Consider the following 12,387-nt stretch of genomic DNA (forward strand, 5'->3'; position numbering starts at 1 on the left):
GTCTCAAATGCTTTTTTGCGACGGTAAATAGCCTTTAGCGACGGTAGTAGGGGGGTCGCAATAGAAGGGGTAGCTAAAGGTCTTTAGCGATGGTAAAGCCGTCGCAAAAACATTGGCGACGGCAAAGATGCCTTTTAGCGACGGCAAAATGCTGTCGCAATTAATGTGTAAAAATCTGAAGTTTTTGAGACGGCACTAAAATACCGTCGCTAATATGGTTATTTGCGACGGGAAAATACCGTCGCAAAAGGGTTTATTTGAGACGGTAAAAAATACCGTCGCTAAAACTGGTTATTTGCGACGGGTTGAATACCGTCGTTAATACTATTATTTGCGACAGAAAAGTGTGCCGTCTCTAAAAATATTATTTGCGACGGTGAAAGTACCGTCGCTAAAGGCCTTTTGTTCATATTGCCAATATCATTGGCGACGGCTATGCTACCGTCGCAAAAACCTGTTTCTAACAAAAAAATGCAATTTTAAAATTATTAAAAATATGCAAATTACCTGTATTAAATAAAAATAACTAAAAAAAATCGATAACTATATAATAATATAAAAATTCCTGTATATAAATAAAATTTCATCCTTAATTAAAGTACTCTTCCATTCATAACAACACATCATCAAAATTATCCAACCACATAATTTTGCAAAATACATACATAATGTTGTTCACAAATCTAAATAATGTAAATCAAAAATAAAAGTTTTCTTCATAAACAAAAGTCCGTCGCAATCTTCACACGGCTGCATTCCACAAGAAGCAAACTGCTACTCAGGAAATATCTGAAAATAAAAAATAAAAATAATTAGTGACAATATAATTATGTATTAATATTTTAATTACAAAAAAAACATAAAAAATTATTTATTATATAATTACAAAGATAGTTAAGTAAATAATTTTGGCTAGATAGAAATCCGATCCTAACTCCCAAACTAGAAACCCGATTCGAGTCTCATCTTCTCCCACAACTCTCTCGTGCCTAGGCGATCATGTGTGCCAAGTTTCGTGCTAAACCGACCCCTTTTGGTGATTTTGGAGCGTCAACACCTCGAATTCAAGTTTCTTAAGGAACTAGTTTGCCTAGACCGAAATACGGCTCTAACTCCCAAACCGGGAAACCGATTAGAGTCCCGTCTTCTCCCACAAGTCTCTCGTGCCTAGGCGGTCATGTGTGCCAAGTTCCGTGCCAATCCGACCCCGTTTGGTGATTTTGGAACGTTAACACTTCGAATTCAAGTTTCTTAAGGAATTAGTTTGCCTAGAGTGAAATCCGTCTCTAATTCCTAATCCGGAAATCCGATTGGAGTCCCGTCTTCACCCACAAGTCTCTCGTGCCTAGGCGGTCGTGTGTGCCAAGTTTCGTGCCAATCCGACCCCATTTGGTGATTTTGGAGTGTCAACACCTCGAATTTAAGTTTCTTAAGGAACTAATTTGCCTAAACCGAAATATGGCTCTAACTCCCAAACCGGGAAACCGATTGGGGTCCCGTCTTCTCCCACAAGTCTCTCGTGCCTAGGCGGTCGTGTGTGCCAAGTTTCGTGCTAATCCGACCCCATTTGGTAATTTTGGGGTGTCAACACCTCGAATTTAAGTTTCTTAAAGAACTAGTTTGCCTAAACCGAAATATGGCTGTAACTCCCAAACCGGGAAACCGATTGGAGTCCCGTATTCTCTCACAAGTCTCTCGTGCCTAGGCGGTCGTGTGTGCCAAGTTTCGTGCCAATCCGACCCCATTTGGTGATTTTGGGGTGTCAACACCTCGAATTTAGGTTTCTTAAAGAACTAGTTTGCCTAAACCGAAATATGGCTGTAACTCCCAAACCGGGAAACCGATTGGAGTCCCGTATTCTCTCACAAGTCTCTTGTGCCTAGGCGGTCGTGTGTGCCAAGTTTCGTGCCAATCCGACCCCATTTGGTGATTTTGGGGTGTCAACACCTCGAATTTAGGTTTCTTAAAGAACTAGTTTGCCTAAACCGAAATATGGCTCTAATTCCCAAACCGGGAACCCAATTCGAGTCCCGTCTTCTCCCACAAGTCTCTCGTGGCTAGGCGGTCGTGTGTGCCAAGTTTCGTGCCAATCCGACCCCATTTGGTGATTTTGGGGTGTCAACACCTCGAATTTAAGTTTCTTAAGGAACTAGTTTGCCTAAACCGAAATATGGCTGCAACTCCCAAACCGGGAAACCGATTGGAGTCCCGTCTTCTCCCACGAGTCTCTCGTGCCTAGGCGGTCATGTGTGCCACGTTTCGTGCCAATCCGACCCCGTTTGGTGATTTTGGAGCGTCAACACCTCGAATTTAAGTTTCTTAAGGAACTAGTTTGCCTAAACCGAAATATGGCTCTAACTCCCAAACCGGGAACCCGATTCGAGTCCCGTCTTCTCCCACAAGTCTCTCGTGCCTAGACGGTCCTGTGTGCCAAGTTTCGTATCAATCCGACCCCGTTTGGTGATTTTGGGCCGTCAACACCTCGAATTCAAGTTTGTTAAGGAACTAGTTTGCCTAAACCGAAATACGGCTCTAACTCCCAAACCGGGAACCCGATTCGAGTCCCGTCTTCTCCCACAAGTCTCTCGTGCCTAGGCGGTCGTGTGTGCCAAGTTTCGTGCTAAACCGACCCCTTTTGGTGATTTTGAGGCGTTAACACCTCGAATTCAAGTTTCTTAAAGAACTAGTTTGCCTAGAGTGAAATTCGTCTCTAACTCCTAATCCGGGAACCCGATTGGAGTCCCGTCTTCTCCCACAAGTCTCTCGTACCTAGGCGGTCGTGTGTGCCAAGTTCCGTGCCAATCCGACCCCAATTGATGATTTTGGGGAGTCAACACCTCGAATTTAAGTTTCTTAAAGAACTAGTTTGCCTAAACCGAAATACGGCTCTAACTCCAAAACCGGGAACCTGATTGGAGTTTCGTCTTCTCCCACAAGTCTCTCGTGCCTAGGCGGTCGTGTGTGCCAAGTTCCGTGCTAAACCGACCCCTTTTGGTGATTTTGGGACGTTAACACTTCGAATTCAAGTTTCTTAAAGAACTAGTTTGCCTAGAGTAAAATCCGTCTCTAACTCCTGATCCGGGAACCCGATTGGAGTCCCGTCTTCTCCCACAAGTCTCTTGTGCCTAGGCGGTCGTGTGTGCCAAGTTTCGTATCAATCCGACCCCGTTGGGTGATTTTGGGACGTCAACACCTCGAATTTAAGTTTCTTAAGGAACTAGTTTGCCTAAACCGAAATATGGCTCTAACTCCCAAACCGGGAACCCGATTGGAGTTCCGTCTTCTCCCACAAGTCTCTCGTGCCTAGGTGGTCGTGTGTGCCAAGTTTCGTGCTAAACCGACCCCTTTTGGTGATTTTGAGGCGTTAACACCTCGAATTCAAATTTCTTAAAGAACTAGTTTGCCTAGAGTGAAATTCGTCTCTAACTCCTAATTCGGAAACCCGATTGGAGTCCCGTCTTCTCCCACAAGTCTCTTGTGCCTAGGCGGTCGTGTGTGCCAAGTTTCGTGCCAATCCGACCCCGTTGGGTGATTTTGGGACGTCAACACCTCGAATTTCGTGCCAATCAAGCTATGATTGTAGAAGAAGATTATGGGTACTGGAATCCCACACCATATTTTGGTGGTGGTGGTGGTGACACCGCACCAATTCCTCATGCAAAAGTTTCCTGTTCAGAATATGATGCATTAACCTATCCAGGTCAATTTTTTTTCTGTATTAGTTCTTCCCTATTAATCACCATTCAGAAACAATATCAGAAATTATAATGCAAGCATTTTCTTGCAGGAATCCCACAATGCTTCACGCATTTCGTTTCTTCCTTTATAAATTCATTTTTTTGCTATTTTGTTATGTCAAGGGCTATATGATAAGTTAAATTAATTTGTTTTAAAAAAAAAAACACAACCACTATGGAATGGGAAATTATAGTGAAGCAACTAACGAAATAAACCTGACATGGCTGTTTTCCACTTTCATTGAGGTTTTAGGATGTTGCTTTTCTTACATGATCCATTCACTTTTTTTATAGGCCCATTATAATACAAATTTGCCCCAAGACCACCACTTCCACCCTATTTTATTAGGCACAAGTCACACGACATATGCAGAGCCAATTTAGAGAATCAGAGAGTCCCATAGTTTAAGATAGAAAAACACTAGAAACTCAAACCAAACTCAAAAAAAATTGCCTTATTTTGAGCTGAAAAAACAAATAATCTGAAAAGGCAAAAAGTTTCACCAAACACCCTACGATTCCTAAGTACAACCGCTTAAGCATGTGTTTCAAAATTTAAAAATACTGAAACTAAGTTTGACCAAACGAGGTCATTGAATAGCTCAAAGCATGCTCGGAACTGTAGATGTTTCTAGATTTCTAAGTTAAGGAAAATTATAAAGAACTTCATAATACCATATTTTCCCATTTGTGAAACAATTCTTAAATATTTTCCCATTTTCTCAAGATGCCCCCTAAACACTACCTAAACTGCCCCATACCATCAATATCACAGCTGCCTCCACCACCACCATATTGTCATCACTGCCACTTCCAACATCCCATGATGACCATGGTTGTTGTGTTAGCCACCAATATTACAACAGTTGTCTCCACCTCCATTGCAATCAACACCCACTTTACTTCACTACAACTAAATATGTGATTCTCTTTCTGGGCTTTGGATGGGGAATGTTTGCATCAGATAGCAAAAACTGTAAAGTTTTTCTTTTCTTTTCTTTTTTCTTTTTTTTCCCACTTCACTTCACCAACCAAATATCTTCCATTAAACAACCCACACTTCTCCATCAAAATCACACACAGATCTGATTGCCTAACAGAAATGAACATATTTAATTCCAAATAAATAACAGATCTGATGAGATGAGAGAGAGAGAGAGAGAGAGAGAGAGAGGCTTATCCGTGAAGTCGATCGGTGAGGAGTCGATCTTGCGAGGTTGATCGGTGAGGAGTTGATCTTGCGAGGTCGATCTGTGCAGACGAAAATGAGAGAGTGAGAGAGAGACTGATGAGATGAAGTGAGAGAGAGACTGATGAAATGAGAGAGAGAGAGAAGCTTACCTATGAGATCGATCGGTGCAATGAGAGAGTGAGGTCGATCGGTGAGGAGTCGATCTTGCGAGTTTGATCGGTGTGGAGTCGATCTGTGCAGATGAAAATGAGAGTGAGAAAGAGACTGATGAGATGAAAAACGAGCGGGAATGGAAAAGGGGGAAGGGATTAGGGATTTTCGACATTGGGGATTTTGGGTAGGAGAACCCGAGTGGGAATGGAAAAAGAGGGGGGGGATGGAAATTTTTTTGGAATTCTTTTTATTTTTCTACAAATGAATATTTAAATAATAAAATGTTTTTTTTTTTTTTTTGGCAACGGAAGAATTGTTAAAAAAAATATTTTTTATTAAAATAATTTTTTTTTTAGTTGATGAATTTTATTTTTTTTTACATTTAGTAAGGTTGAAAATTTATTTGTTTCATATTTATTTTAATGAATAAAAAAATATTTTTTTTTTATTTGGTAGAAGTAGGGATAATATTTTCCATTAAAATAAAGTTAATTTTTTGTGGTCAATGAAAATAATTTTTTTGTGACTCATTTTTTTTTTTATACTAAAAATCAAGAACTAATTTTTTGTGGTAGAGGATAGAAATGGCAGTAGTGGTGAAAGTGGTGGATAAGAGGTGATAGTGGTGGTGGTAGTGATGGTGAATGAGATAAGTGGTGAAGTTGTGGTAGTGGTAGAGGAGGTAGAATAGCGGTGGTAGATGAGAGGTAATGGTAGTAGTAGTGGTGGTAGTGGAGTGGTAGCGATGATGGTAGTAATGATAGTTGTAGAGATGGAGTGACAACAGTGGTAGTAGTGGAATGGCATTTGCAGTAGTGGTGAATATGGTAGAGAAGATAGGTGGTGAGAGAGAGATAAGTGAGAGACAGATAGAAAAGAGAGATAAAGAGAGAGAGAGAGAGAGAGAAACAGACAGAGACAAAGTGATGAGCGAGAGAGAGACAAAGTGGTCGCTAAAAGTGCATTTTCTTATAGTGGATCGATAAATCGAAAGGGAGCTCAGTAAATAGAGAAGACGGGAGTGAGAGAGTGAGCAACGCAAACAGAGAAAAAGATAGAGAGTAAGAGACAGAAAAAGAGATGGAGAGAGAAGAGAGATGAACGAAAGAGACAGAGAGAGAAAAGAGATGAGAGAAGAGATAGATAAATAGAGAATATGAGAAGGAGAGAGTGAGCAAGGCGAACATAATGAGGGAGAAATAGACAAATAGACAAGCATACAGAGAGAGAGATGAGTGATGAGTAAGAGAGAGTGAGAGTGAGAGTGAGAGAGAGAGAGAGATAGACAGAAAAAGAGACAGAGAGAGAAAGAGAGAGAGAGAGAGAGATAGAAGGAGAGATAGAAAAGGAGAGAGAAACAAGAGATGAGCGAAAGATAGACAAAAAGAGAGAGAAATAAAGCGAAAAGAGATGAGCGAGAGAGAAACACAGAAAAAAAGAGAGACATAGAGAGAAGAGAGACAGATAGACAAACAGACAGAGAGAGAAGAGTGATGAGTGAGAGAGAGAAAGAGAAGAGAGAAAGGAAGATGAAAAAATGGATGAAAAGATATAGACAAAGAGAGAAAGAGCGAAAAGAGATAAATGAGAAAGAGACAGAGAGAGATGAGCGAGAGAGATAAAGAGAAGAGAGATGAGTGAAAGAGGCAGAGAGAGAAGACAGATGAGAGAGATAGAGAGAAGAGATATGAGCGAGAGAAAGAGAGAAAGAGAGAGACAGAGACAGACAGACAGACAAACAGAGAAGAGTGATGAGTTAGAGAGAGAGAGAGACAAAGAGAGAAAAAGATAGAGAGTGAGAGACAGAAAAAGAGACATAGAGAGAAAAGAGATGAACGAGAGAGATAGAGAGAAGAGAGATGAACGAAAGAGACAGAGAGAGAAAAGAGATGAGAGAAAAGATAAATAAATCGAGGAGAAGCTCGATAAATAGAGAATATGAGACGGAGAGAGTGAGCAAGACGAATATAATGAGGGAGAAATACACAAATAGACAAGCATACAGAGAGAGAGATGAGTGATGAGTGAGAGAGAGTGAGAGTGAGAGAGAGACAGAGAGAGAGAGATAAACAGAAAAAGAGAGAGAGAGAGAGAGAATGAGAGATAGAAAAAGAGAGAGAAACAAGAGATGGGCGAAAGATAGACAAAAAGAGAGAAATAGAGCGAAAAGAGATGAGCGAGAGAGAGACACAGAAAAAGAGAGATGGGCGAGAGAGATAGAGAGAGATATAAATAAGAGAGAGAGAGAGAAAAAAAATAAATAAATGAGAGAGATAGAGAGAAGAAAGATGAGCGAGAGAGATAAAGAGAGAAGACATAAGAGATAGAGAGAAGAAAGATATGCGAGAGACACAGAGAGAAAATGAGAGAGATACACAGACAGACAGAGAAAGAAGAGTGATGAGTGAAAGAGATAAAGAGAACAGAGAAAGATAAATACAGAGAGACAGGAAGATGAAAAAATGAATGAAAAGAGATGTTATATTAAAAGAGTAAGACGACATTGTTTTTTTTGTTTTTTTTGTGACAGAAAAATATCATTGAATTTATTCAAACTATTTTGTGACTGTATATATATGAAGTTGTCTCAAAACCAGAATCACTATGTTAGGTTAGAGTTTTCCAAAAACTCTTTTGAGAAAATTATACTTTCTTGTTTTCCGTGTTATATTATTTTTACTGAATTTTTTTAATATTTAATTTTTTTAATTTTTAGACACACCTAACATAAATACACCTAAAAAGTAAAAAAAATCTTTTAAAAATTCACTAAATACCAAAAATACAAAAGAAATACAATAATTCAATATATTTTTTTTTTATATTTGTATGTATTTATTAATTTTTAAAAATATTTTTTCATAATTTTTTTTTTAGATATATTTAAGTAAAGTGCATCTAAAAAAAATATTTAAAATTTTAAAAATATTCACTTAAAAAAAAAACCACAAAAGTGACTTTTTGCGACGGTACCGTCGCAAATACTCTCCTTTTTTGCGACGGTATTTTTCTACCGTCGCAAATACTCTGTTTTTTGAGACGGCATTTTTTACCGTCGCAAATACTCTGTTTTTTGAGACGGTATTTTTTTTTGCGAAGGCAAGTGTACCGTCGCAAATAGTTCCGTCTTTTAAGCCCCTTTTTCTTGTAGTGTATGAACAATTCAGATTATCAAAATGAGACTAAAAAACTGGGCCAATTAATCAGAAAGACGGGAGATAGTCTAGTCCCTTAGGCCATGTTTGTTTGGCTCCATAGGATGTGAGGGATTAAGAGTACGGTGGGATTGAGTGATAAAATTATTAGTGTAGTGGTATTAGGTTGGAGATGTAAGATAAAAAATGTTTGTTTGTACATTACTAGATTAATAATATTATAGATAATATTAATATATTTTAATTTTTAGTATTTTTTAATATTATAATTTTTTTTTGGGTCTAAAAAATATAAATTTTACATAAAAATTATTTAAAAATTTACTAATGTCCCCACTCAATTTTCAATCTCAACCCCAGTAGTGGAGCCACGTAAGGACCAGAGGGTCACGTGTCCTCCTGGATTTTGTGATTATTTATTTATTTATTTATTTATTGTAAATATAAAGAAAATATTTTAAATAAAAAGAATTACAAAAATATTTTTAGAGTGAAATGTCAATGACATTTTAAAATTTTTAAAAATAATAATAGTTTTTTTAATTGAAAATAAAGAGACTACTATAAATCATATTATTTATAAAAATTTTAATGGTAATGGTGATGTCATTATTATTGACATGTAAGTATAAATAATTTTACTATAAAGATATAAAATTTATTAGATTGTTAGTTACATTTGACATGTGAGGTTCACTTTCTATGTGTTTATTTACTATTAGTTGGTGATATCGCATACTAATGTTGACGTGATATTGCCATTATATTAAATTTTTAATCAAATTGTATAAAAAAATAATTTATCATTATATAATTTATTTTAAGACTTATATCCATATTTTTTTATATTATTCATGATGCACTAATTATAAATAACATTATTTTTTTAATATTTCTCAAAATTAATTATAAAAATTTAAGTAAAATATTTTTTATATTATAATTAATAAGTGCCTCCTTAATTTACTGTGCTACTACACCATCATAAAATTGATAGTCCTACTAATAAAGAATTATTAGTCTAAGGAAATAGTCAATCCCTCGTTCATGATCCAACCAATTAGGCCATGTTTGTTTGGGTGGACATGAGCTTGGGATTGGACTAATAGTCCAATAAAATTATTAATCCGATGTTTGGTTTAACAATTGAAGTACGGACTAATTATTTTAAACTTGACTATTAGTTAAGATAGGATACACAATCCAACGAATTCGTAGTCCTAGGACTATTAGTCATGAAAATGCTAATCCAGTCCGCCCAAACAAACATGGCCTTAGGCCATGTTTGTATAACTAAATAGATCTCACGGACTAATGGTTATTATTCGTGCACCAACCTTATTATTTATTTATTTATTGTTATTCATACACCAACGTGCTTTGTTCATATGTATGGGACTTTCTGCTCAAAAAAATAAATGTTTTAAAAAAATAATTAAGCTTTTTGCAATTAATTAGGATAACTAATTGAGTTAATTACTTAAAATTCTCATTTACAAATGTTATAATAACTCATGTTCTCTCTAAGGTTTTTTGAACTAATAAGTCCTATGTAAAATTAAGAATATTATCAATTTTTTTTCAATTTTAAAAACTAATAACATTATTAATTTTGTATAGTAATATTCCAGATAATTGTTTCACTAACTGATAAAAAACAGAGCATGAAATTAAACGCTTTTATCCTTCTACATATTGGTTTGATTCAACTATTTAATAAAACCGAGAACATTATTAGTTTTTTTTACAGTTTTAAAACTGAGAACATTATCAATTTTTTTCATTTTTAAAATATATTTTTTTCCAATTTTGTACATCAATATTCAATCATCATATTCTTTTATAGACATAAAATTTTTAGTTTTGCACAAAAAAATAATTCAATTTTTTTAATTTTTATAATTTTTTTTTATAATTTTTTCAATTTGAAAATTGATGTTTTAAAATTTTAAAAATTAAAATAAATATCAAATCATAATATTATTTTATAGATAATAATAAATGATGAACAATCATTGTTTAAAAGATAATTCCGGCTATCAAAAATTTAATAAGACTTAAAATTTTTTAAAATCTTAGTTAAGTAATAGAGTATAAATTCATAAATTAAGACTTATATATAAATACTCCAAACTAATATATAGTTCAATTAATGATAAAATCCAATCAATCAATTTTTTCTCTTTATATGGAATTACTGAATTGTCCTACCCAACCTTCCAAATTTAAATAGATTTTTTTTCTTTTTCTTGGCTATTTCTTGAACTGGACCTATTTTTTATGGGTTTTTTATTGATAAGTTCAATTTAGAAGTGTTTTAACTCAAGAAGTCTATGAAGGAATTTTTTAACCCATTTAGTCCCATGTATGTATAGTTTTATTCCATAAAGTCTATTTTCTTGATTTACACTATTTTCTTGGACACTTATGCCCTTATATTTAATTTTGATACCCTTATAAATATTTTTTGAACGATTAGCAATTTAATGATGTGAACATTCATATTTTAAAATTCACATTGGTAGGAATGTAAAATTAGCCCGTGGGCGGCCCGAAACTCGGCCGCGAGCCGGGGCGGGCCCGGCCCGTTGACAATGTGAATATTCACATTGACATATTAACATTCACATTAATAGAAGTGTAAAATTGACCCCCGTCCCGTGGCGGCGCGAAACCCGCCCGCGACCCATGGCCGGCCCGGGGCGGTCCCGGTCCGGCCCGTCGACAATGTGAATATTTACATTGACATGTTAACATTCACATTGATAAGAGCATAAAATTGGGCCGCGGCCCATGGGCGGCCAAAAACCCGCTCGCGGCCCGGGGCGGGCCCGGCCCGGCCTGTTGACAATGTGAATATTCACATTAACATGTTAACATTCACATTGATAGGAGTATAAAATTAGCCCGCGCCTCGTGGCTGCCCAAAACCCGCCCACGGCCCGTGGGCGGGCCCGGCCCGGCCTGTTGACAATGTGAATGTTCACATTGACATGTTAACATTCACATTGAAAAGAGTATAAAACTGGACAGTAGCCCAGGGCGGGCCCGACCCGGCCTGGCCCGGCCCGTTGACAATGTGAATATTCACATTGACATGTTAACATTCACATTAATAGGAGTGTAAAATTGGCCCCCGTCCCGTGACGGAGCGAAACTCGCCCGCGGCCTATGGGTGGCCCGGGGCGGGCCCGGTCCGGCCCATTGACAATGTGAATATTCACATTGACATGTTAACATTCACATTGATAAGAGTATAAAATTGGGCCGCGGCCCATGGGCGGCCAAAAGCCCGCCCGCGGCCCGGGATAGGCCCGGCCCGCCCCGTTGACAATGTGAATATTCACATTGACATGTTAACATTCACATTGATAGGAGTGTAAAATTAGCCCGCACCTCATGGCTGCCTGAAACCCGCCCACGGGTCGTGGGCGGGCCCGGCCCTGCTTGTTGACAATGTAAATGTTCACATTGACATGTTAACATTCACATTGATAAGAGTATAAAACTGGACAGCAGTCCAGGGCGGGCCGACCCGGCCCGGCGGCCGTTGACAATGTGAATATTCACATTAACATGTTAATATTCACATTAATTGGAGTGTAAAATTAGCCCCCGTCTCGTGGTGGCGCGAAACCCGCCCGCGGCCCATGGGCGGCCCGGGGCGGGCCTGGTCCGGCCCATTGACAATGTGAATATTCACATTGACATGTTAACATTCACATTGATAAGAGTATAAAATTGGCCCGCAGCCCATGGACGGCCAAAAGCCCGCCCGCTGCTTGGAGCGGGCCCGGCCCGGCCTGTTGACAATGTGAATATTCACATTGACATGTTAATATTCACATTAATAAGAGTGTAAAATTGGCCCGCAGCCCGTGGGCGGCCCGAAGCCCGACCGCAGCCCGAGGCGGGCTTGGCCCAACTCGTGACAATGTGAATATTCATATTGACATGTTAACATGCACATTGATAGGAGTGTAAAATTAGCACGCACCCCCGTGGCTGCCCGAAACCCGCCCACGGCCCGTGGGTGGCCCATGGGTGGCCCGGGGCGGGCCCGGCCCGGCCTGTTGACAATGTGAATATTCACATTGACATGTTAACATTCACATTGATAAGTGTGTACAATTGGCCCGTGACCCGTGTG

The 12,387-nt window shown here is 38.1% G+C and overlaps 1 long non-coding RNA gene across 1 annotated transcript; it reads right to left on the reverse strand.

Annotated features, from left to right (window-relative positions):
- Positions 1-622: 622 nt before the first annotated feature.
- On the reverse strand, positions 623-5,207 carry LOC145797235 (uncharacterized). Its single transcript, XR_014338508.1, has 2 exons — positions 5,079-5,207; positions 623-4,988 (listed from the first exon to the last, which is right to left on the reverse strand). It is a non-coding gene; the product is annotated as an uncharacterized LOC145797235 (long non-coding RNA).
- Positions 5,208-12,387: the final 7,180 nt, after the last annotated feature.

Source organism: Camellia sinensis, chromosome 8, assembly GCF_055761805.1.
Source record: "Camellia sinensis isolate YWXY chromosome 8, ASM5576180v1, whole genome shotgun sequence".
NCBI classification, from domain to species: domain Eukaryota; kingdom Viridiplantae; phylum Streptophyta; class Magnoliopsida; order Ericales; family Theaceae; genus Camellia; species Camellia sinensis.